We start from the raw sequence: 24,426 nt of genomic DNA on the forward strand, positions 1-24,426 counted from the left end.
TAATTCTCCCGAGGAAATTGTATTTTTGACATTTCTCTAAAACCATGACACATGTGTAAAAAGTGAAGGAGGTTTTTCTTCCTTGGCCTATTTTGGACAAAAACCTCTCTTATTTTTTCCAAATCCATCTTTCCTTGCTCAGAAACATCATTTGGGTAAAACCTACCCCGATGTGTGGAACATGGGATTTGTCGAAATGAAGCGAAATGAAGGCGATATGGAGCTTCTAAATTCTTGAGGAAATTTTTGAGGTGGGGAGGGATGTTAGGAAGTAGGGGAAAGTGGAATTTTATAGGTTGAGTGAGTGGAAGGCGTCCAAAATGGCAAAACACAGGTCTAGCCTAGAAAATTGCCAAGTTGTAGCAAGAAACTAGGGTTTGCGTAAAAATGAGGAATTTGAGGGATCTCAGTGATGTGAAGTGTTTAATAAGGTACATTAAGGATAGGGGAAGGTGTATGAACATCAGGATACAAGTTTTGCTAATGATTTGACCATCCAAGAGAAATTAGCTTCAAAACCCTAGGAGAGGGAAATGACCTTACCTAGGCGGAACTGAAGCATCAACAAGGTGTAAAATGACCCATTGTAACCTGACATGATGACGACAACCCTCTGAATGATGGTACACTCAGTTGAATGGTGACATGGACTGACATTTGGACAACTTTGACAAGAGTAAAAGCAAACCCTAGACCTAATGCCTAGTGACCAAATTTTACTTGAAGACGCACTGAAATGATAAAATTTGACCTTGACACCTTAAAATCACTTTGTAAGAGCATGATTGATCACTGGAGGAAGGCTGGAAAGACTGACACTAGCATTGGCTTTAATGGGGATGGTAGCTCCTTGGAGGTGCCGAGAACTGCAGATCTTTGGGTGAGAAGACAGTGCCTTCGTCCATTGGGCTATGGAGTCCATTATTCTGACAAACCAACATGACTCAATTTATTGACTGAAACTTGACTCAAACTGACTCAATGGAAACTAACATGACTAAAAAAAACTTGACTTTAACAAACTAACTCAAAATACTAAGACCTGAACTTAAAACTTAAAGCTCGGTGGTAGTACATGACCACCTGTGTTTCTTACAAGACAATATACCATCAAACTATATCAAAATTCCAATGTAACCAATCAAGAAGATGGCTTCTTGACTGATTCTTCCGATCATATCTTCTGGTCAACAATTGATACTTGTAACTGGGCATCCAAAAATATAGTCGACCATAATCTCCTTCATCACTGAATACTGCAATAATCACCTTCACTGCTGACTGCAATAGATCTGCCATTGGATCCTGAAAAACATGAAGTCTTTCCTCCTGCTGAAAGAGCAAGGTGTCTTTCTCCTTTGATTCTGATCTTCCTTCATAATGTACTTCAGTAAAAGTGTGTTCCTGGTCCTCAAAAAATTCTGAACGAGTAGATGAGCAGATTTCCTTTTCAAAGAACATTTCAAAACATGAGACATATGAGGAAGAATCTGAAATGGAATCCTGAATGGTCTGATCTTTTGTAGTTTGAATATATGGTAGGTCATCCTCATATGATATGACAACCAGATTCTCATTACATTCATCAATCATGAGAAAAGAAATTTTAGATGTTTCTTGAAACCCAACACTAACATTTCTATCAGCTACCATAGATTCATCCAGAGAAACCTTTTCACTTACTTGAACGAAGATCTTGTCTTGTTTTTCACAGAGGAAATGAACTACCTCCTCATGAAGATCTAGTGCTGGTGAGATGAGAGCATTTAGGTCTGCAACTCTGTTTTCTTCATTTGAGGCAGCCACGACAATATAACTCTCTTTTATGAGATCCGGAACAACATGTTTTTCCTCATCACAATTTATCTCTCGATCTGATTTATCATCATCACTTTCTGAGATTGGAACATTAGTTTCCTGCGTTACCTGCATGCTGTCTTCTTCTATGGACAGATCTGAAATGACATTTTCTCTTTCATCACTTTCAACCATATGGAAATCTTCAGCCTGCTGATCTTGACAAGTATCCTCTAAGATTTTTGTGTGCTGCTGAAACGTATTTTCATACAGGGCTTCCATGATCTCTTCATCCATGAAATTATCATCTTCATAATACTTCTCAAGGCTTTCAATAAAACTATAAGCATGCTTGCAACAGTCTTGAACTAAATTTAATGATGGATAAGAGTCCTTATATCTTTCAATGAACATGGCATGAAAATCCTTTAAACAGTAAATACAAGCAGGCGGAAAACTTTCATACCAAGATTGGGCTTTACCTTCCAGAGTGGCCAAGAATATCTTCATCAAGCAATCTTCAGGAAAGTCAACCTTCAACTTGCGAATATGCATGTGAAATCTAACCAGATGTAGAGTAGCATCCTTCCTACCATCATCTTTAAATGTAGGAAAATTCTTTGACCAATCTACCTTCGGAATTTTATTTGGAAAACCTGGGATGTGATCTCGGCTCATGGGAGTGTATCTTCTTGCAACTCGATCCATATTGAAAACCTTAAAGCTACTGATCTTCCTCTAGTGGATTCACCATGAAGCATTGATTTTTGGATTTCTCAATGAATGAAGTCGCCAGGTGAATGATTTCAGCCTTTCCAGTGTCTGATCATTGTCCACCATCAACAATCAGATCTGAACTTGATACATGTACTGGGGCAATTAACAAGTTAGATGTCACGTTTACAAGCTAGATTGGAGATTGACTGAAGCAACGTTTATCTACTTCCACTAATGCAAAGCAAAAGCGTTTCTAAGGCTACTTGGAATAACTTCAGGCTCCATCTGTAGCTTATAAAACAAATGACATCAACAAGCAAACCATTTTCTCCCCAGTATGGTCGCCACTATGTTAGAGCCTAGATTTGTCTTAGGCTGAAAACACAAGGTTCTAGGTCCACATCAAACCACGCTTAGCCTCGTAGCTAGCCCTACGAGAACATGAGAGGGCTCTCTCTGGGTCAATCTCGGAAAAAGGTAATCGATGAGGCTTGAGATGACTAAATTTAGAACTGATCTTAGGCTAGGTATTAAGTGCTGGGATTTGATTTAGTTTTTTTGAGGATTTTGTTGAAAAAATGGGAAAGGCAAATTTGGGCTTGAGGATGAGGCACAGTTTCTGCAGAGTTCCGATTGGGGCAAGGAAGGCAATCGTTTCGATGCTTTAAAGTGAGTGAGATGGATAGATCAGACCAGTGAGGAGCTAAGGAGAGCAAGAGAGTCTTAAGAATTCTCCTTAAACAGATGAAAACATGAAAATTTAAACAAATTCAAAGGCAGAGCATAACAGTTATGGATTCTACCTTAATTACTCATTTGTTCAAATTCAGAAGAAGAAGCATGAAAAATGATACACATAGCACTAGATAAACTTACAATTACTCATAGAAATACACCATCAAAACATAAAGCCACATAGATCCCAAACAGTGCTGCAAAACCTTGGTCTTTCCTTAAGCCAAAAATGCAGAAATGAATGTACAATAGAGTGCCAAACTTTTCCCAAGAGTCCAACCCTAAAAATGACTTAGAAAATACATGATATAGACTAGCCCAACCCATTCCCTTTCCTATATGGGTCGAGCTCATCATTCTAGGAGCTGTTTCAACCAATTCTAAAAAAGGAACTGAAAACTAGGTAGTCAACAACTTACCCCTATATGCTAGGAAACTGATTCATTCACTCGCATTTCACCTTTTGGTGAATGAATCTTCTAGAACAAGTAAAAATGTGCCAATATTACATCATGGTTGTCAAAATACATCATGAAAAGTCAAGAATAACTTCAAGAAGCAAAACTAGTCAAAACTGGGCGAATTGCCGAGCTGAACAGTGAAAAACAAGCCAAAATTCTCTGTGCGTTGCGCCAATTTCTCTGTGCATCGTGCCACTTTGAGGCTGCGTTTGAGCACTTCCTGAAGTCCAAATTGAGCCCAAGTGTGCTTGTTGGAAATCCTTGCCTGTATAATTTCTAACCCAAGTTGAATTTCAGAATTTGGTGCCCATTTTCCCCTCCAAAAACTCAATCTGCCAAGACTGCTTTCTGTGTGTGAAATTAGGGGCGGAGAGGTCATTTTTAGGGTGTTTTTGACCTCCTGAGGACTCAAAACTTGCCCAAACTTCTTGGAAATGCATCAAAAGTCATGATTTTTCATGAAAAATCCAAAAATATAATTTTTTTTTCATTTGAAGGCTCCTATCATAAGCGCGCGCCACGTGGCACGGCGCACAGAGCCTGTACGTAGCACTTTTTGCAGGAGACTTTTGGAGGCGTTCCCGGTGTCCAAATTGGGTGTAGGATAGCTTGTTGGAAAGGTCTTCGAGTCTAATTTCCAACCCAATTATAAATTTTCAATTTTGAGTTCATTTGTTCTATAAAAAATCAAATCTCCCAAGACTGGTCAAAATGTTCCAAATGAGGCTGCCTAAAGGAAGAGTGTTGTTACAGTCAACTTTTGAATGCCTTCCTCAACTGCCAATTGAGCTCATGATAGCTCATTGGAAACATATTTTTGTCTAGTTATCATTTTACTCATCAAAAAAGTCATTTGGATGACTAAGCTAGGACAAAACTTTATTTTCCCAAGGTCACTTTAGAGGTGCATCAATTCTCCCGAGACAATTGTATTTTTGACATTTCTCTAAAACCATGACACTTGTGTAAAAAGTGAAGGAGGTTTTTCTTCCTTGGCCTGTTTTGGACAAAAAATCTCTCAATTTTTCCAAATTCATATTTCCTTTCTCAGAAACATCATTTGAGTAAAACCTACCCCGATGTGTGGAACAGGGGAATTGTCGAAATGAAGCGAAATGAAGGGGATAGGGAGCTTCTAAATTCTTGAGGAAATTTTGCAAGGTGGGGAGGGATGTTAGGAAGCAGGGGTAAGTGGAATTTTAGAAGTTGAGTGAGTGGAAGGGGTCCAAAAGGTCAAAACACAGGTCTAGCCTAGAAAATTGCCAAGTTGTAGCAAGAAACTAGGGTTTGCACAAAAATGAGGAATTTGAGGGATTTCAGTGATAGGAAGTGTTTAATAAAGTACATTGAGGATAGGGGAAGGTGTATGAACATTAGGATACAATTTTTTCTAATGATTTGACCATCCAAGAGAAATTAGCTTGAAAACCCTAGGAGAGGGAAATGACCTTACCTAGGTGCAACTGAAGCATGAACAAGGTGTAAAATGACCCATTGTAACCTGACATGATGATGACAACCCTTTGAATGATAGTACACTCAGCTGAATGGTGACATGGACCAACATTTGGACAAATTTTATAGGAGTAAAAGCAAACCCTAGACCTAATGCCTAGTGACGAAGACGCACTGAAATGATAAAATTTGACCTTTACACCTTAAAATCACTTTGTAAGAGCATGATTGATAACTGGAAGAAGGCTGGAAAGACTGAAACTAACCCCAAGAAAGCTCTGAAACCAATAACAGCACCTATCCTACCTTCCCTCACCCTTCTCCATCATTCTTGACATCCTTTCCACCTCACTGTGCTTCTTTTCTGAAAACTGTGTTTTCTACATGAGGATCTTGTAGAAATTACAGAAAGCTAGAAATGGACTTCAAAAGCAGTTTGGTGAATAGGGAAGCTTCATAAAGGGTTTATAAATCCTCCTACAGTCTTCAAACCCCTCTTCCATCATTTCCATTCTTGCATCACACCCCAAGCTCATTTTTCTTACTGTCCAAAAAGCTACAAAATGCTCTGGTACAAAAATACATAGAGCAGAAATTTGTTTTTTCCCTAACTTGAAAACCATGCATCCATTTAGAAAAATGTTTTATGGGGAGTTGTATAGGGATGATGGAAACATGCACAAAAAATTTCAGCCAATTCCAGTGCATGGTTTCCAAGAAATTAGCCTCCATCACCTTCAGCCATTATTGCATTTTCTCCATATTCGTGCATCCATTTAAAAACCTGTTTCATGGGGAGATGCATATGGGTGATAGTAACCTGCCTAAGCAATTTCAGCCAATTCCAGTGCATGGTTTCCAAGAAATTGACCTCTATCACCTTCAGCCATTTTCAGTTTTTCTCAAAATCCATGCATCCATTGACCACAATTTTTCTATGGGAGGTGCATAATGATGATAAAAACATGCTCAAAAAATTTCAGGTCAATCCAGTCTATCGTTTGGAAGCTATGGACAAAACAAGTCGTCGTCCTGCAAAAATATGGCATCAGCAGCATGAGGGTGCAAATCTAAAGGTTGAAACAAACTCCTGCAGCTTAGATCCAGCGAGAAGATACCTGCACAAGAAAAATAGCCACACATTAGACAACAAAAAGCATATAGCAGAAGGGATACATGCATGCAGCAATTGAATATGAGCATGTAGCAGCAAAATAACCAAGCACCACACATATTTCAAATTACATGTAAGTGTCTAAACTAGTTCCTTTATTTGCATCTGTATGATTCGAAACTTCATAAGTGAATGAAATGGTTGGATTAAGCTAGAAAGGTGGATAGTTAATTGGACACCCTCAGTTGGTTCGATTGCACTAAATCAGAGATCACACATCAAACATGTATAGTCAACTCACGGGAAATTTAAAAAGCAGGTAGTGGCAAATGTTTTGAACTCCAGTGCAACTGATGTAAAGTGATTTATAGGCAGAAAACATGAAGTTTCATAATAGCACTGCAGTGGGGATCAACGGTCTACATGGGGCCAACGTAAACTCGGCTAGCTCACCCTCCATCACCGTAAGTCTCCATAAACAGCCGTAAGAACTCATCTTTGAAATACTCTCACCACCTTTGTTTCCATTTTACCATCATCCCCACAGCTGCAGCAAGCTCTATACCACCTCCATAGCAGTGAACCAATTGTTCTCTGCCATTTTTCAAAACCCTCCTGCTTATCGGGTTCTACAGGAATGACAAACACAATCTACAGGAGTAGGAACACTGTCTATAGGATGATTTCTACAGGAAGCAAGAAGGGCTGAGAGCAGCCCTGCAGCTAGAAAATTCACGATTTCTGTCAAAGTTCGAGCTTGGAATGAGGTAGGCTCAAGGAAACCTCTCTACATATGACCTATTTGTATAAGGTGGTGCATTAAAAACATAGTATTGGGTTGGAAGGAAGGAGAATGAAGCTTAAAAGTCTGCCTGCATATATTCTCTGAGTTCTACACAGTTCTCTACTTTTTTTCCTCTGCATTCGAAGTCTGTCTTATTCTTTCTCACATTCGTCTTAAAATAGAGATGCAACCATAGAAACTAAGCCTATGTGAAAAAATGAATTTGTAAGAATGTCCTCTCTCTAAAAGAAAAAACCTATGTTATTTGTTCTCTGTTCTGTCAAAAAATTGATTTCTTTTCAAAAAATGAGAAGCAAATTTATGTTGGAAACAGTTTGAAGAGAGGAAAAATTGAAAATTGCTGTTGTGAAAAAACACGAAAAAATCCCAAGGGCAGTAATAGGTTCTACAGGAGTAATGATAGGTTCTACAGCAACACCTACAACCAGTTCTACAGGAGGGGCAGTGAGCCATTTTTTTTAGAAGAAAACACGAGTTTTTGCAAAATTTCTGGCTTTAGGAGGTAGGTTCCATGCATACCCACCTTGATTATCAATATGTGGAAGGAATGATATCATTTTAAGGAAGGATTAAACCTGAAAAAGAAGAGTAATTGCATTCAAAATTTCTGCCTGTTTCTTAAAAAAAGAAGAAAACAAATAGTTTTATCTGTTGCATGTTTCTGCAAAAGAAGTGATGCAATTTTAGGGAAGAATTAAGCCTGAAGAAGGGAGAAATTGCGTTAAAAAAGGTCTATCTGTTTCTTAGAAAAAAAACATAGTTTTCCCCTGTTTTCCTATTTTCTTCAAAATTCTTGTCTCCATCCCTACATTTGGTGTTCAGAAGGGGTATAAGCACAATGACAGAAGGATTCATAAACTCCAGCATTAAGTTTAAGGCAAGGAGTCTAGATCAGTTGGCTCACTATGGGTTAATCAAAATTTTAGTGGAAGAAGCCCTCCATACATTCACACTCCCTATAGCATGGGAAGTCTTCAAAAAAATGAAAACAGAAGATGACATAAAAGCCCTCACCTATGATATCAGTCCTTCTAACACTAAGGAAGAAGAAAAGAAAGGGGGAGAATATGAAGCAACTGATGACTCAGCAAGACAAGAAAAGGAGAAGGAAGAAACTAAAATAGAAGAGGAAAAGGATGAAGAGACAAAACAGGAAGAAACAGAGCAAACAGAGAAAGAAAAAGAGACAGAAGGAGGAGACAAAGAAGAAGTAGAGGAAAAACCAAGGAAAGGGTCCACTGAGACTCTGGAAAGAGAGGAAACAACTAGAATTAAGCCAAAATAAAAGAGAAAAAGGTAGACCTCCATGTATTTCAAGGCTAGGAAAAGCACAAGAATTCAAGCAACCAGCATAGGAGGAGCAGTGGAAGGACATGGAAAAGAAGGCATAATTTTATCGCACACATGAGTAGACCACATTAAAATCTTGGGATGATAGGGAGGCCACCAAGGCCATCAAAGATGAAGAGATAGATTAGTTGCTCAGAGGATGAGCAACACCTTCAGTAGGGGGGTGATGATGAGCCCCATAAATGGGTAATTATATGGGCTCATTTTACCTCTTAATTCGACTTAATCCACCATTCTCATTAGTTTATTACATGTTTTTTATCATATTTATGCTAATAGAGTGAATTGGGTTAGTCATTATGCCAAAAAGTCTAATGTGTGCTTTATGCAGATTTTTGGTCAATTTTGAGACAAAATCAAAGGTTTAATGAGCATTTGGCAGCCAAATTCGTGGAAGAACAAGGGAGAGGATTTGTAGGAGGGTGTCCCCTTCATTTATGAGCCCTTACCTTGAATTCTCCATCAAAAACTTGGAGCACAAAGCCAAGGGGCAGCCAAGCAAGTCAAGTAGGACTGTTGTTATCTTCAGTTCCAAGAAGCCGAGTTCCTTGATTTTAGGAGGACTGTTGGAGGTCCCCATTTGTATAAATAAGAAGGCTTAGGGCCTCAATTTTGTTAGTCAAATTTTAGTTAGATTTTAGCCATTTGATAGTCTATTTTCGCACTTTAGTGCAACCCTGTATCAGCGCATTTTCGAGCTTCTTCTTGCAAATAGTTTTTGTGATGTAAGTATTATTTTTTGATCAATGAAGATGAATCCATCTTTGCACCAGCTCTGATCTTTCTTAGGAGGCTATAGATCTTGGGGTTGGGCTCAACCCAAGTGCCCAGTACCTCCTTTGTGTACTTTTATGTGTTTTTTCTTGCTTTTATAGAATAAATTCTATTATTTAGGTTAAAATCTTGTTTTGTTACTTAGGTTGTTTTTGATGATTAAGATAGTTGTTCATGCTTCAGGTTGATTTGATAGTTTGATAACAGAAAATATCCATAAAAAGGCTACCAAGCAATCCTTGATCTCTTTTCTCCCTCCTTGGGACCATGAATTGAGACCAAGGCACACTTGCTGCCACAAAAACATTGTTTTTCCTTCCAATGCAATTGCTAGTGTTAGACTTTGAGTTGGAAAAGTTGATATCAATTGTGTTTTCATGCTTAGATATGTTCTTACTTAGTTTCCATATCTTTCTTGCATGATTTCCTGTCTATAAACTTCTTTTCATCATGTTTCTAGTTTCTAGGTCAGAATTAGGTCAAAATAGATAAATCTCTGTTTTTTTAGTCTTTGCTTGGATCAGTTTTGGAAAGTAATGTGCAGAACACCTGTAAGACACTCCAACCTATCCTTCCTCCATCATACAACCTACTCCAGTCCCTCGCTCAAGGTCTCCTTCACTCATTCGCCATACTTTCCCAACTTGCCCTAATTTCTACATTTTTGTGCAACATTTCTTTCTTCATCTTTGAACAAATCCAACCATCTTCATCACTCCTGAGCTTCATTTACTAGGTATTAGACCCCTTAAAATAACTATCCATCATTCATTTCCACTTTTCCACTGTTTTTCCACCTTCAACCCTCTAAAAACCACTTTCGTTCTCTTCTTATAGAACTTCCTGTAGAATTTTTTGTAGATCCCCTATAGACTTCCTGTAGAAGTTCACGCGAGCAGTTTTTCAAGATTTCATCACTGTGGAATTCTCCAGAAGGGTACTAGGGACCCCTTAGGTCCTCTTCTCACCTTCCCAACCTCCTGCAAATTCCCACTCCATTTCCTTTCGCCAATAAACCTCTGCATAGTAAAAAATAGTTAAAACACATGCATAATAATTCTGCATAAAATTAATCAAAAATACAAAAAGATGATTCTTCCACATTTTCCTTCAGAATTAGCTTAACCACATGCGTCTTACCTTTTCAAGAGTCAATGGCATCCATTTTAGTAGCTTTCATCTCTTTTCTTGCACAAGTAGGGTTAGTCAGTAAAACTAGGGTTTGCTAGGGTTTGTGTTTCCTTTCAGCTTTTATCTCCTTTCTGCAAGTAGACTAGCCTTTTTTGAGTTAGCTTTCATCCATCACAATTAAAAGCTTCTTCTAAGAACTCATAGAAGTTGGCTTAAGCTCCTAGCGAACTTGTGCCAGCTGATCAAGTGATAGCCTGCAGTAAGAGATAGTACTTTTATATATAGCACCGTCACTTCCAAGTTTGTTAAGAACTATCGGGTTGATAAAAGTAAAGTAGGGATTCCTAGGAGTTGCAACATCATTGGTACAATACTGGAGCTCACCACTACATGCCCTAGACATGTCATTTCATTGAGTGTTTTCATCCATAAGAGTTTCCTGATTTCAAACCCTACTGAAATTCTTCCTTGGGTCACTAGTGCACCCTTGGTAAGGGGTAAGTGCTCTGTAGAGCAGGTAGCCCCATTTAAGGCTGCACTACGGAGCACCTAATCCCACTCAAGCCTACGCTAGGTGAGAATCCTCGAAATTTTCATTGGATCCTGAGTATATTCCTCCTTTCTAGAGCCTTCTAGAAAGAACCCAACTACTATTCTAACAAGATGAGCTCGGCTTAGGATAGCCTTGGATCATCTAATCCTCTATCCTATCATCCCTTTGAACATGGAAACTAATCATCCAATTATGGAAAACCATTCAATTCCATATTAATGACAAAACCATTTGCATTCATCTATAATTTGGCCTCCCATCATAGAGCCAAGGGAACTTGGATATTATAGAGAGATATTGTTGGTTTAGAGACTTGAAATCATTATCAAGTAACGTTATGCTACTGGATTGATGTTTCAATTGGTGTGATGAGGGTTTGGATTAAGCTGGATGAGTGACACGAGATCGAACCACATTGGGTGTAACTTCTCCTTCTACCAATAAATAAAGTTGTTTGTTCCTTTTCCAATAATTTTGTCTATATCTACAATGAGTGTATGTTCGAATGTTGTCGATTCCATTTGTTTACAATAAATTTATCACATGCTTTGGTTTTTAGCATTTTCTGTTTACATTGGCAGGTACCAATTGAGTGAATTCAGTTTGAGCAAGAGCGACGGGAGAAACTCAAAGGAGATCAAAGGAAGCGAAGGATCACAAGTAGGTTCTTTTATCTTATCTATTTATTGTAGGAAAAGGTAAACATTTTTACTCCAGTTGTTCTAAGTGTAACTACCCACTTAGGGAAGATATACTTATCCGTAGGTATAAATTCTGTATAACAGGATTGCATGGAAAAGAGACTTCCATGAAATTATAAAGAAGGCTTAGGTTGAGATTTCCTTAGAAACCATAGTGATTGATTCCTGGGGTTTATTGTTAGTTTGTGATTTTGGTATTTTGTGATTTTTTGAGCTTGATTTGTGGTTTGTTTATGTCTGGTGCAAGGACTTGTGACCTTATTTGAGGTGTCATATTGTTATTATATTTCTCTTGCTTTCTTCTTGGTATTTACTTTTATGTTTTTAGAGTCTTGGGAATTGGTTGGGAAAAGAGGAAAGTTAGTGGAGATTGAGGAGAGCTGAATAAAATCTAATAGGAAATGTAAGACTTAGATAAAGCTGGTGCATGTATAAGGGTAGTTAAAGGAAAGAATATGATATTTGGTTGGATTGGTTCGGTCCATTTGTGTAAACGGGAAGTGGTAGTATAGTCATGAGAAAGTGTGGTAGCGGCTACAACCACCCTCCAAAATTTTCCCTTAGCATCATTTTGGAGCCTCCCTACCAACCTTCCACATCAGCATGTCTTGCTTCGTCAAGTACACAAGCTTCAATGATCTTCTTGTAGAATGGCAGCCTGTCCATGAGAGCTTGTTGCATTCCCCTCACAGGTTGTTTCTTCAGACTTGGTCCAACTACAGCCTGAGTCTCTCCCTCAAGAAATTGCACAATTCTAGATGGAAACCAACCTTCCCTCCAGAAATCGTGCAATTATGTCTAGCAACCTGCTGGTTTCTAGAATTGCGCAAATCTGCCAGTCAAGCTTCACTGAGAAAATTTCACAATTCCTCCCAGCAGGGTTGCTCAGCCTAAGAATTGCGAAATCCTGGGCAGTAGTCAGCTGCTCTGCCCAGAAATTGTGCAAATCTCTTTGGCAGCCAGCCAAGCTCCCTCCTAGAAATGCACATTTTTTTCTCCCAGCTGAGTAGACTATTTCATGTGCTATTGAGTTGACCAGTTCCACTCAGGACTAAGAAAATGTGACTTGCATTCATGGGTTGATTTCTCCCATAATAGAAAAAACAACATGAAAAAAGCATCCCTAGATTTTAGGGAGATATTTTTAGCAGCTGGAGGTTACATGAAAAGATCATTTTAAAATCTTTCCTCCAAGTGTCATTTTTTCCTAGATTTGTGACATGCACGTCATGAGCTTAAAAATTATTTATTCAGTGCATCAAAGCTCATTTCTTCACATCAATCTTGGAGCTGTGACATCCCATAGCACATCTAGGACTCTTCGACAAATCCAACTCAGTTATTCACAGGTAAGTGGTCTTAACTTGTATTTTGAATCATTTGTGTCGCTTTTTGTGCTTTCACTTGTGTGGGTGTTGCTTGCTTTATTTCTATGAATGCTTGATGTCGTTTACATGCATACTAGCTTGTACTAGCACCATTTCCGTTTTTGCTGGCATATCACTGTTGTTGCATGCATGAAACTGTATTACACGAACGATTGTAAACTTGGCTACTCGCTTAACCCTAGATGCATGTTGTTCAATTTTCTGAATATTTCATTCACTGTTTGCAAGCACGATCATTTTATTTTGGTTACACTTAGTATCGCCATTCATTCACTTTCACATTTGCTTTCAGTTGCTCGTCGGCAGGTCTGGGCATAATTGGCCCAGTCTCTGCCTCACCAAGACGACATTGCCCAATCCTGAGAGGGAAGGCTCTGTCTTCCCCTTAGGAAATGCACATTTCATCCTAGTAGTTGTCCTCCAGTCTTGCATTGTGCACTTTTGAGGGACAGTGACTGCTAGCCCAGAAAATTGCATAATGCAGTCATTGGGCCCGCAACCACTACCAACTGAAATTATGCATTGCGTAATTCTAACAGCAAGAAGGCTAGCCTAGATTGCACATTCCACAAATTGAGAAGCCAGCCAACCTCCCCAGATAGTCTGGACTGTGTTTTGCATATTTTTGGTAGTGAGTCACCCAACCTCCTAAAAGAAATTGTGCAATCTTTTCCAGTCAATCCCCATGTATGTTGCATGTATTTTGTCAAGTTTTCTTTGGTTTTCGTTGACATATTTCTTGCCATGCATGTTGCTTTGTCTCCAAATCTAGCAGGTGTTCATTTGTCTCTTAGAAATTCAAGATCAATGGCCTCTAATCGAGCAAGATCAAAGGACACTAATGGAAGTGCAACTAGAGAATTAGTTGAGCAAGTGTCTACTAGTCCGTCGATCTATGAAGATACCAAGATGATTGTAGACAAGGACATCAAGCTGAAATTGCAAGAGGTGAATGATGCATTTGTAGGAACATTTGGGGAAGACCTCGAAGACTGCCAGGTATATATGAATATCCACAAGTCTAGCTTGTACCAGATTTCATGCAAGCATCCCGTGCTCCCATGCACGAACACGATACATTGGATCATCTCGCACATTGATCTCGAGACGATGACATTGAGTAGTGCAAGCGGGATGGACATTGCTATCTTCAGGGCACAGGATTATGATGGGATGTATCAGACATTGGAGCCTGTGACCATCATGCAGACTCCCTTCAACATACCCAGCACTAATGCCATCTCCAAAGACATTTTTAAGAACTGGGTAAAGGAGCCAGCTAAATTCAGGATGACACCCAACTAGATGTACAAGACGAAGATACTCAGGAAGGAATATCAATACTTGGTCATCTTTTCATGTCAACTATATGGCCAAGAAAGCATAGAAACCTTCCCACAGAGTTGGGTGATGGCATTGGACCAACTGGCTAGAGACGGCAAAGCATGTAACTTGTCTAGCATGTTGTCTCATCAGCTGAAGGAATAGGTAACAAGGGCTCGACAGCCCCCAAAGGTATCCAAGTAGAGATCTACATGTTCACCTACACCTTGGATGCCCGACAGGAGTTCCCGGGCTTGAAGTGGACATGGACGCTAGCAGAGACTGTTGTGAACACTTATTGTAAGATGTTTTTTGAATGAAGCATCAAAGGAGTTATCACATGGATGTCCGATCATTTTGTCACCCCATTTTACAATATGATATTCGAACATGATCCACCCTGCATGTCGAAGGAAACAATGGAGGCATTGATAGACATAGTTGATTGGTATGACTCACAGCCTGATGCCTTCATATGGATGTACAGCGCGTAGAAGCCTCCATATGTTCTACCAAATTTTTCCTAGGACATACTCATCATGCAGGAAGTAGCATATCACATCTCGGTAGGATTGGCAGCTAGGCTATAATGAAAGAAGAAGGCACCTTGGCCCGCTCTTCCACTATGCATTAGGTTATACAAGATTCGAAGTTTCAATCATGTGGATGTCGAAGTAGAACAAACGAAAAAGTATCCTTTCAACCTCTAAAGTTACAATCCGTATGAGCTGCATTGTCTTGTGAAAGATCATTGCACGAGAGTACAGTTCAATTGGATCCATAGGCATGTCATTGGGTGGAGGAGGACCCATGGAGATATTGTTACAACTCCTCCAGACTCAATGGCCCAGTCAGCTTTGCTATGGAATGGTTAGCAAAGCAACGTGAAGTAACATCCCGGAGAGCACTAGAAGTAGCAGTAGAAATATAGGTGAACATACCAGTGCACAACAAGGGAAAGAGGAAGATTGTTGATCGCATGGAGGAAGAGAAAAGCTACAAGTTCCGAGAAGATCCAATTGTGGAGAAGGCAACTATGGCTATAGAGGAAAAGAGGCAAGATCGTGACAAGAGAAACCCGCAAAGGCAGAGAGAGAAACAAAGAATGGAGGAAATAAAGAAAGAGTTGCATGAGTTTAAGGAGCAACTCCAAAAGGAACAGGAGCAGTGTAGATAGGAGAATGAAGCATAGAAAGAACAAGTATAAAAGGGGATGAAAATTGTGCAAATGGATGAAACAATGCTCGTACAGGTAGTGGACTCATTAGAATTGCCGGCATCAGGCAAACAAGGTGAACCATTGTAGGAGCAGAACTTCGCTCAGGCGATAGATTGAGCACTTGAACAAATGGATATATATATGGAATTGTAGGAGTTAGAGAAAGACATCGATCTCATGCGTCACCACCAAAAGGTTGACCCACCAACTTCACCGCATTGAGAAGAAAAGTAAGTCCCAAGCGACCAAGGAGACACTGAGATCCTTGGAGATCAGTTGGAAGGAGAGATGCACAACATCTCATTTGACGAGTCTCAACATAGAGTTGTGAAATCTCGTAGATTGTCAACTCCGGAAGATCATACATCTCCTGGATAGTTCAAGGAATGAGTGATCATGTCTAATGTGCGAAAACATCCAGTAGCATTGGCCGATGCTACTAGAGCATATGTCGAAGCCAATAGCTCGAGTGTTCACTTTTTGATAGCTGAGAACAAGCGAATGCCTAAGGAGTTGCAGTCGGCCAAGCAAGGAGGATAATTGGTTACAGCATCCGCCCAAGCAGAATCGAAGAAGGAAATACTAGATGAAGTATTGTCCCTTGATACATTCATGCGGGCGTTGTATTCCAACTTTGGTACCATGCGTAATTGTTTTGTAGAATTTAGCATCTACGGATAAATACTAATTCACTAGACAAGTAGTTGTGCCTAGAACAATAGTTTAAAGTGTTTTAGACTTTCCCTATAAGCAATAGATAAGAAGAGAGGATAGAAGACCTACCTGTAGTTCTGATTTCCCCTCATCTACCTTGTATCGATTCTGTCGCTCCTTCCAGTACTTAATATGCTTGAAAAGTACCCTATCAACACAACAAAAGATGAAAACCAATCAAAGCATACGATCCATTGAATATAAATGAAAGGAATCACAAGCAATTCATACATATAAGCATTATAAAAGAACACATCATATGGAAAGAGGTTCAAACACTTTATTAGATAGAAGAAGGAATTACAACCATCAATGTCTGATTCAAAGTCATTCCTCCAGCTTGGATCCCATCCACATCACATCAAAAGCAAGGAAAGCTTGTGGCATCACATAATTTGCTCCAAAGTCAAGTCTCATAGCAGCATTATCTCCTTACGATTTAGCATAATCCATCCCTTGATCACTTAGATGAGTGGTAAATTTATAAGAAGATGAAGGAGGTTTTGTTATTAATGGTGACATTGAATGGCCTTCCATACTTAGAATTAGTTCCATGGAGGAAGGGATGAGAGGATAGGATGATCCTTAACTCATTTCTCATCCATTTTCAAGCTCATAAGAGTTGATAAGACAGGGAAACTTCTAGATGACTCCACAAGATAAGAATATTCCCAAACCCTATGTGAATTTCACTCATTCTCGCCCAGTGCAGGTGAAAGGAAACCTAAGTACTCTGCAGATCACCCTAGCAGTGGACTTAGCTGCTCTATAGTGCACCTTCATAAGGGCTTACCTGCGCTGGTCCCTCCAGAGGCAATTTCTGGATGTCTTCAAGTCATGAAACTGTCTGGGAAGGAGGCATTCAAAGGGTTGACTTATTTAGGGAATGAAACAATTGATTTTAGGGTTTGATGAATCTAAATCACTGATCTGAATGTTGGGATTGGATGTGCCCAAATGGATCTGTAACAGTTGCCCCCTAAAGCATGAAGTTGGAAAAATGCCAATGTCGAATGAAATGCTTTACGATGTGATGAGGAGGTATCGAAGTGGAAGGTGACCTGCATCAATTACAATATATATATCATGATATTTGATTTTACATGAATTGCTGAGGGAAGGCATACCCATGCTCAGCTTATAAACTTTCATTACATGTACATAAACAATTGTCTACAGATATAAACCCATGATCAGAATCACCATCAATGTAAAGCCATTGTACATATGATTTAGTACTCCTGATATCGCAGCCCAGATGGATGAAAATAGATCCGAGATCTTCAATCTCGTTCAATCGTTCGCTCAAGTATGAGTCTAACCATGTTAATATGTGATCTAAAGTTGAACATGGGAAGACACCATCTAATTACCAACCGATGATGTAAGCTGTTAACAAATGTGAGAGAAATCACCGATAATTATAATGATCCTCAAGGTACTGCAGTACATTTTGCATGGTGTGAATGGATGATTTGATGTTGAACACCAAAAAAGGTCTTTTGGTCGAAGGCCATTGATGTATGCCTATCGCCAAAAGTGAGAAACCTGCCATTGATGCATGCAAGCCTCAAGGTACTAAATGGGTGTTTCTAAGTCAACTTCTTGGATAATGAGTTGATGTTGACAAGAAGCAACTCATCGCAAGAGGGCCTTGATGTATCCCACATCAATGACATGAAATGAGTGTAGTGATTTTAGAGATGGAATTTGACTGATGATAGAAAATTCAAGAATGGCGGTCATGAAAATGAAGGTTTATGTTATTGCAAAAGATGGATTTTGACTGAATGACTTCTCTTGAACATGTCGGCGACACTAAAGTGAATTGGTAGCATTGACCCAAAAAAAGTGATGGATGGTATGATAGACCAATGGTTTCATAACCATCAAGCTAATAACCCAACCCAGATAGTCATGGTGATGGAGTGAAAGTGTCATATTCAAGAGCAACCTACTACCATAAAGTGGTTTTCCCCTTTCTCCATTTTCCCCAGTGATTGCTGACCAGTACCTCTTTATTTTTATCAAGCTTCAGGAGGATAACATATGCTTGTTGTATAATTTCACCATTCGGGTGAATCCATCGCTATTTGATGTTTTAATGAGTCTAGCGAAGGTGAAACTCAGTCTTGTCTAGACTGACAAGTTTTTCGCTATTTGATGTTTTTAATGAGTTTAACAACAAAGATAACTCGGTCCTTTTCATGTTTAGAGAGTTTTAAAAGGGACAAAAAGAAAACTCCGCAAGTTATTTTTCATAAATTAATCTCTCAAGTCTGAAAAAACGTCAAATAATACAAGAGAGATATCATTTCCAACCCATTAACGAGCTGGAAAGGACAAGCGCTAGACAATCTTTTCATGTTTAGAGAGTCTAAAAAGAGCTTAAAGAGGACTCCAAGGGGGTCCCTTTTTCGTTTTTAACAAGTCTTGAAAAAGAGATAAAAGTGTGCTTTGTGGTTGAAAGTACAACTTACAATCCAGCACGTTGAATTCTGCAAATCAGTTGTAAACTTGCTCAAAACATTACCAAATGGATTAAAAATATCTGTTTCATAGGTAAAAATAGGCAAATACTAATGTTTAATCGATTAATTAACATGAAATTAAAAAAAAAAGTTTTACCATATCATTTTTACCATTTGGAATTTACCATCCAGTTTTGTACTCTGAGCTCAGTTTTTACCTCAAACTTCACTGGCTGATTGTGAAGGATTCTACAGACCATTTCTCGAGCTGTCTGGAATAGGTTGGAACTAAACCTCTCTACTTTCTTTTCAGTCCATTATTTTGTCATTTCATGCAAGTTTTAGGGTTTTTTGGGGCCCCTGGCATTTCATTTTTTTCTCTGGGATTAGTGCAGGCTTTCACATCAAAAACTGCGCTAAAGAGCACCTAGATAGAAGGCTATATGCGCTGCAGTGCACTGCCTCTATGTCTAGGTTGCGCTGAGTGCATTTCCCAAGTTGGTTTTAATTGTTTTCTCCAAAATGTGCCATATTTTTTGCATGAAAAGGTTCCTAATCTAGCTTATGATTGTGTTTCAACCTTTCATCAGATTAGAATTTCAATTACATGGCGAGAACGAGAGCATGAAGAACAAGACATGGTTACCCTAAATAACATAGGTACAATTAAGCCCCTTAGGAATTGCAGGTTATGGAGTTTTTACACCAACGTTTCGAATCCCAAATGGGATCCATCATCAGGGAAAAGAGAAAGATGAAGAGAAAGATGATAAAAAGAGAAGGATGAAGAGAAAGATGATAACACAAACCACAGATCTCTGAAATCCAATTGCAGGTTACTCAAATACTTTAAGTTGTCCGGAATGAGGCAACAAATAGAACTATTGCAGTTCCTTGTCTGTGCATGTGATTCGACAGAACATAAATTTCACATTAGGGACAAGATAGTCCCTATTACTATTGAGGATATTTACTTTCTTACCAGACTGTCAAGGCGAGGTGCCCCATCTCACTTTCTGGATTTGCCCATGGAGGTGAATTGGTGAGAGATTACATTAGATAGTTATGTCGGCCATGTAGACAACCTAGCAGGGATGAGAAAATAAACATTTGGGATGTAAGTGATTTTCCTTTAAGAACAATCCTCTTTACGATTGCAAAATTGGCTGGCAGTGTGACGCTACATCTGGCGAATAGATCTTATAAGCAGTATGCACTGGAGTGTCTAGAGCCAAAAGTTTTCAACTGGTGTGAGGCAATACTTTCATTGCTGAAAGAAGAACTAACTAAGGTAAAAAGTGGTAAGACAAATAATTTCTGCTATGGTTCGATCTTGATTGGTTTTTCCATAGAGAAAATCCCATTGATGTAACCACAACATGTATCACTGGGTGTGGCTGGTCCTAGAGATCCACGTATGCAGAGGTGGGTTGAATTGATGGCTTGACATGCTGGTCAGTCAACAATCATTTTCTCCCCTGCATTTTTTGGCTGTCTTGAGCAACAACATGTCATTATCGAGAAGCATCCATACTTAGGGATGGAATATCGTGGAGATCCAGATTTGATTTTACTAGTTGGAGCACAATGGGGTGATATGGGTAAGTCGTTTAACCAAAGTGTTTTTGATTTTTCGAGTTTTTACAAGTTTTTTGTGTTTTTTTAATGTTTCCAAGAGTAAACTAAAATTACTCTTATACATACAGATGTGGGTATTGTTTGACCTGCGGTATTCCAACAGGTTGTAGGTGGGCCAGCACAGAGAAACATCGAGAGAGATGTTCTCTAGCTCTTGGATTTGGCCGAGACCTTAGTAGAGTTGCAGGATCACATAGAGGGATTAACCCTTGTATTCCAGATATCTAGATCGAGGAGTTACCTATGAGGCTACAGCGCCACACTATTGGTGTTCCTAACCGTTGGGCTAGGCTTTTGCACATGATAGCACAGGCTGTGACCTATCACCATGAGCACCACTAGATATACTTAGGATATTTTGTATGCATTTTTGAGTTTTCGAGTTAGATGACCAAATGTGTCTTGGGCACAAATTTTGTAAAAACTTTTAAAAACCTTTCTATTTTACTTTCATATTTTTTTATGGTTATATGCAATCCTATTCAACTAATGATGTGAATTGAAAATATTACTATTACATATGTCACAAATGTCTATTTAACACATAATTCGCTAGAGAATTAGTTAATGTGTTAATATTTCTAGAAATATGTTGATACTGAATGTGTTGAAAATGTCTTTCCAAAATATGAGCTCTAAGGAACATACAAAAAATTGTTTTATTTCAGACAGTATAAACGTTTATTAGTTGTAGTACAATGATTTGCGAGTCCAGCCTAATGATGATTTGGCAAATGACAAGTGAAATGGCATCAAAGAGTAGTTCAATCAACGCACTATACTCAACGATATTTGTTCGTCGATCGATTGATACAAATCCCTTGAAAACTCACTAACTTGCCACTTGGAGCAAAAATGGCCCATGCTACAGAAGACAATTTCTGTGTACTACGATTAGCACCATCGGCATAACCAACAAAAGGTTCTGAAGACTCCGACATTTGCAACAAAGGCAAAGTGAATTACTATCCAGATAAAAATCTCTAAAAGACACACACACACATGCAATGAAACCATATATACAGTGAGTTTTAGTACACTTAATCGAGCATAGTAACGTTTAAAGTACAACCTGTTTTGGGGCTGCAACAATGGAATCCTAGCATATTCTACTAAATCGTAGGCTCCTTTCATGAAAACAAACTTGACAACATAAGGACCCATGCACATTGGTTCGAATTTTCCTGCTCCAAGTTTATCAGTTTCCTGATCATAAAGCAAGACCAGGGCTCCTTCTGAGAAGGTATAAGGCTTGACATTTCTATCATATTGCGCCTTAATACGTTTCTTATGCACTTCGTTAGCCAATGTGGCATCATGATGGATTTCATCCAGATGGATTAATTCCAAGAAATGTGCTTCTTCTTCAGAAGTTATGGGTAACAGGTAAATTGCGAGTTTGAGCAATGAAATTTCGCATTGTATCGGTAAGATTGCTTCCAAGCTATACACCAGCTAAAAGGGTGTAAATCTAGTTGCATTTCTCACCGAGGTTCGATATGACCACAAGGCAGAGTACAAGATTAAGTGCCAGTTTCTTTTACGAACCCCTATCATTCTTTGCAACATCCGCTTCAGGACCTTGTTGATGGCCTTGACTTGATCATTCACTTGCAGGTAATACAGGGTAGAACTATCATTTGACAGTCCTAACTTAGCAGTCAACTAAGCCATCATGTGATTGCGAAAATGCGACCCATGATCTGTAACTATGGCTTGTGGTACACCAAGCCAGGCAACTACATGATTAAGAAAGAAAAGAGTAGTCATTTCACCACTATTGTTCAATGTTGGCATCGCCTTAGCCCATTTGGTAAAATACTCAACGACGACTATAATATATCCATGCCCCCTGGTCGAGGTGGGGTTGCATGTCATAAAGTCAATGCCCCATTTGGCAAATGGACCAACAGCAACAATTGGATGCAATAGTGTGGGTGGTAATCTAGTTTTTCAGTCATATATTTGGCATGTGACAACTTCTAACAGTGATAATACAATATTTAAAGGTAGTTGGTCAGAAGTAACCAGCACGAAGAATTCTTTGTGCGGTTGCATATCGAGATTAGTGTCCACCAAAGGCACCTGAATGGAAATCATTCAATGCTTTCTCAACCTCCTCATGTGTGAGGCACCTCCATAAAACTGTATCGATACCACGATGGTAAAGTGTGTCGCCAATGATCAAATAACCTTTGGCTTGGTAACGAGTACGTCGCTATTGCGAGCAAGAGGTATTTTGCTGGAAAGTTTAGGTTTCGAGATAAATCAATATATCTCCATACCAGGTGTCAAATGATGAAATTAGAAACAAAGACTCATCCAAAATTGATGGTTTGGATGTTGAATTGATGGAGGTCGATGGAAGGTCACATAGTAACTCAGCGAAAAATAGAGATTTCTTTGACTTAGAATTGATGAATTCTAAATCAAATTCCTGTAAAATAACTACCCATTTTGAATATTTACCCCCTAGCAATTGGTGTGATAGAATGTATGTCATAGGGTTGCAATATGAAATGACAATTGTTTTTTGTAACAGGATATAATGCCGAAATTTTTGAACATCTGGCACAACTGCCAAAGATAGTTTTTCAACATAAGGGTACTTACTTTCTGTATCGTTGAGATTACAGCTCAAGTAATAAATAGGATGTTCAATCCCATTTTCTTTCTCGACTAAAACCATGCCAATGGTTGTATCTGTAGTGGTGAGATACAGGTAATAGTGATTTTGGTAATTTGGAGAATACATTAATGAAGCTCTAATCAGGGTATCTTTAAGAGTGTCAAAGGAAGCTTGCACAACCTGATCCCAATGAAAGGGTATCTCCTTTTTCAAAAGACGTGTAAAACCTTTAGCCATTTTAGCGTAATTAGGAATGAACCTCCTCATAAAGTTGGCTTTCCCTTGGAGTCTCTGTAACTGTAAAAGATTTGAAGGTGGAGGCAAATCTAGAATTTCCTGAACCTTTAATGGATCTATTCAAATCCCTTCTCGAGACACTACAAATCCAAGCAAGTGACTAGAACCAACACAAAACACACATTTGTGTGGATTGAGTTGAATCTTGTAGTGTCGACACCGTAAAAATATTGCTCTCATGTGTTGCGGGTGATCAGTCTGCTTTTGTGAATGAGCAGGTAAATTGTCAAGGTAAGGTTGAACAATGTGCTTGATGTCATGGAAGGCATAATTCATTACCCTCTAAATTGTGGCCCCAACATTCTTCAAACCGAATGGGAGTTTCCTATAGGCGAATGTGCCCCATGGGCAAATAAAATATGTTTTCAATTGGTCCTGTGGGCATATATCAATTTGATTATAGTTGGAAAATCCATTCATAAATGAGAATATTTGACATCTGGAACATCCATCAATAATCTGGTCAATAAAAGGTGTAGGATAATTGTCCTTTGGACATGCCTTATTTACATCCCTATAATCGATGCACACTCATATTGTTCCTTGTTTCTTCATGACAGTAAAAATGTTGGGAACCTAGTCAGTAAGAGGAACAGGGTAAATGAAACCAGCCCACAAAAGTTTTTCAACTTTTGATTTAATTGTAGCAGCTTTCTTTGGATGAATAGGTTGAAGTCGTTGTCAAACTGGCTTGACATTAGGGTACATTATAATTTTGTGTTCAACAATACTAGTGTCAATGCCTAGCATCTCCTCGTAAGACCATGCAAAAATATCTATAAATTCATGAAATAGAGCACGATAATTATCAAGTTCCAATGGAGAACAAGATTTTTTGACATGAATGTTCTCTACAATATTAGGCTTGGTCAAAATATTAATAGAAATTGTTTCTTTAATATTTGGCAGATTTCGCTCAGATTTGATTGTGTCTAGGAAAACTAAATTCATTAGGAAATCAATGAATGATGGGTGGTTTAGTTCATTTGAATAATCTTTTATGTCATCTAGAAGATGGGAATGATGATGATAATCTTCCCATGGTTCCTCTCCTATCATCATTGATTGGATGATTCCTTCATCCGTAGAATGTATACATGAAAAAGGATCCGAAGAGGTACCATACTCTAATGACCTATCTATCCATACAATTG

This window comes from Pinus tabuliformis, chromosome 8, assembly GCF_031772625.1.
Source record: "Pinus tabuliformis cultivar Carrire ecotype Pingquan chromosome 8, CPIR1, whole genome shotgun sequence".
In the NCBI taxonomy this organism is placed as follows: Eukaryota; Viridiplantae; Streptophyta; class Pinopsida; order Pinales; family Pinaceae; genus Pinus; species Pinus tabuliformis.